Below are 3,577 nucleotides of genomic sequence, written 5' to 3' on the forward strand. Positions count from 1 at the left end.
TACCATAGATTGGAAGCAAGAAATAAATCAAGGACTTTATTTAAGAAACAAGTCAGATGATGGCAAAAGGAAGTGAAAGCTGAACACAAAGAATACAAGTAAACAAAAGGAAGCTTTGTTGTTTTGGACAATAATAGATAAATATCCTGAGTATTGAAGAAAAGACTGAAGAGGGGCACCTGGGTGGTTCACTCAACTCTTGACCTCAGGGTTGTGAATTCAAGCCCTGCGCTGGGCTCCATGCTGAGCAAGGAGGCTACTTCAAAAAAAAAAAAAAAAAAAAAAAAGGAAAGACTGGATTCTGTTTAGGCCCTTTTGAATTAAAAAAATTTTTTTTAATGTTTATTTTTGAGAGACAGGTAGACACAGTGCGAGCGGGGGAGGGGCAGAGAGAGGGAGACACAGAATCTGAAGCAGGCTCCAGGCTCTGAGCTGTCAGCACAGAGGCTGACACGGGGCTTGAACCCATGAACTGTGAGATCATGACCTGAGCCAAAGTTGGACACTTAACCGACTGAGTCACCCAAGCACCCCGCCCTTTTGATTTTTAAAACAGTTAACAAATTACATATTTTAAAACAATCTCTGTTTTTTAAAAGTGGTCAAAATAAACACTGTTTTGGCACTTAAAGGGGCAAGTTTCCATCACATGGAAATATCAGCTGCACAGGACCTTGATTCTCATACCATGTCAGTACCCCGAGCATTGCTATAATTCTTAGATATGAAAAGAAGCCACAGTGGAACCAAGCTCATAAATGCAGAGCAAGGAAGATCTTACCTGTAACTTTAAGCAAACCTGAAAAAGACCCAGGAGCTTTATTGTTCCATGCCAGGCCTTGTTGCTACATTTCACTGCCTGAGCACACAGCCCCTTACATTACAAGTTGTGGACTCTGTGTGCTCAAGTTCTCAGCCTTGGTGCTTCCTGCCAGAGACAGAAATTCCTGGCCCTGTAATCCGAGCTTCCACAGGCTCATATTTTAGCCTGGGGACAAAAATCAAGGAGGCTCAAATTTTAGCCTGAAGAGTAAAAATCAGAATATGTATCAAAGTCACAGTCACAAAGGAACACTTTTGGCTGCATGCCCCCACCTTTGAGATTTTACGCTTCTCACTCAAGATGTTTCCATGGTAACCCGCTCTTGCCTCCAAACAGCCTTGATGGGCCCTGTAGGAGATTGGGTTACTGCTCTTTCACTTCCGGCAAAAAAGGAAACATCCACAGCCTTTGCCATGAGACCTTATAGGGTCTACCAGTGCAGTGCCTTTTCAAGCCCCACTGATGTCAGGCCTGACTCCAGTTTGTCAACAGAATGTTAATGAATATCACCTAAGCAGAGGCTTTAAACGTGCTTACAAGGTCTGGCTTGGCTTGGCTGCTTGGACCTCAGCCAACTGCTGTGAGGAGCTGCTGGTCCCAGCAGGAAACACATGTGGAGTTAACTTGAACCAGACCCCCAGCCCGAAGTCCAAATTGGGACCTATAGTGAGACATATAAATGTGGTGTTGATATTGATATAAGCCTCTGAAATTTGAGTTTTTTTTGTTTTGCAAAACCATGGCAGTAAAACCTGACTGATCCAGCCCCTGCTTTTTAGAAGTAGAAATTGCTCTAAAATATATAATGTATTACCTGTCTGAAAAATCAAAGGATCTTCAACATAATTCAGTCCAGCGCCTTGGTGGGCACGTCCCCAGTGTTTACCGTGCAGCTCGCCTGTCATTCCAATAGTCCTTGCTCACCAGACACACGCTGTGACTCTTGCTGAGTGGGTCTTCATCTTCCCCACCATGGCTGGTGTCCCCACCAGCCCCTGTAACATCTCCCATGTCTCTGCCGTCACAAGTGAGGTACAATTCTGCTCAGTTCCTGCTGACATGAAACACTTACCTTCTTCCAACCTGGGTTAAACTGTGTAAGGTCACAAAACAGAGCCACCCTCTGCTGCCATCTGCAGCTCTGAAGCTTAACTAACTGTTTCTTTGTAGCACAAGACTCCTCTCCCCAGGAAATAGTTACAAGATAGCCGGACCTAAAGCTCATTTGAGACTCTGGGCTGCATTCAAACCTTCTCTCTTCAGCAACCCAAACAGTGATCAGAGGCCAAGAATGAGTGCTCTTGTTGGGGTGGGATGCTTTCCTTTCAGAATACCCCCCAGAAGGTAAGGGTAAAGTTACTGGCCTCTGACTGAATGTGGTACAGCCCGAGAGTGGCATTCCCGAGGTACCAGGCACCAGGCTCTTGTGAGAAAAGAATCCGTAGTAGCACATGTGGAAATTCACAGGAACTCCATAGCTCATGCATGCATTCTGAGATTCCAAGTAGAAGAACAGACTGATATTCCTTTTCTTTTCTTTGTTTTATGTTTATTTATTTATTTTGAGCCAAAGAGAGAGAAAAAGTGTGAGAGCGAGAGTGAGAGAGAGAGAGAGAGAGAGAGAGTACTTGAGCAGGGGAGGGACAGAGAGAGAGGGAGAGAGAGAATCCCAAGCAGACTCTGAGCTGTCATCACAAAGCTTGATGTGGGGCTTGACCCCATGACCGTGAAATCACGATCTGAACTAAATCAAGAGTTGGAGGCTTAAGGACACCTGGGTGACTCAGTTGGTTAAGCATCCAACTTTGACTTGGGTCATGATCTCACGGTTCATGGGTTCAAGTCCTGCTTCAAGGCTCTGTGTTGATGGCTTAGAGGCTCAGACCTGAAACCTGCTTCAGATTCTGTGTCTCCCTCTCTCTGCCCCTCCCCTGCTTGCGCTCTGTCTCTCTCTCTCAAAAATAAATAAACATTAAAAAAAAAAAAAAAGAGTCAAAGGCTTAACTGGCTGAGCCACCCAGGGGCCCCGAGGCTAGCATTTTCATTTTCCCATTCTCTAGAGAAGATGAGTCTATATCAGACTAATCCTGGAAGATTCATTCATTCATTAACTCAACAAATACATATTCACCTACTGAGTTAAGCCCTAGAGATTGAACAGTGAAAGGCACAAATTCCTTGCCCTCATGAAGCTTATATTCCTGGGAGGAGGAGGGAAAGAAAATAGAAAACAAAGAAATAAACACATAAGGAGCGCCTGCGTGGCTCAGTCAGTTGGGTGTCCGGCTTCGGCTCAGGTCATGATCTCGTGGCTCGTGGAGCTCTGTGCTGACAGGTAGCTCAGAGCCTGGAGCCTGCTTCAGATTCTGTATCTCCCTCTCTCTCTGACCCTCCCCTGCTCATGCTCTCTCTCTCTCTCCATATCTCTCAGAAATAAAACATTAAAAAATTAAAAAGAAATAAACACATAAACATATCGTTTTAAGTGGTGATAAGTGTTACACAAAAGAAGCAGGGTAGGGCTCTTTCATGTAGGGCAGACAGAAAGCATCTCTGAGAACCTAATATCTAGGTAGGCACTTGAATCAAGGGAGGGAACAAGTCATAAAGTTTTAAGGAAGAACAACCTAGAATAGGTAGAGTAAATACTAGGACCTGAGGCTGGAGCAAACATTCAAAGACCATCATAGGGGCGCCTGGGTGGCTTAGTCGGTTGAGCGTCCGACTTTCGCTTAGGTCATGATCTCGCGGTTC

The sequence above is a fragment of the Hyaena hyaena genome, unplaced genomic scaffold, assembly GCF_003009895.1.
Source record: "Hyaena hyaena isolate Hyena2069 unplaced genomic scaffold, ASM300989v1 scaffold_577, whole genome shotgun sequence".
NCBI classification, from domain to species: domain Eukaryota; kingdom Metazoa; phylum Chordata; class Mammalia; order Carnivora; family Hyaenidae; genus Hyaena; species Hyaena hyaena.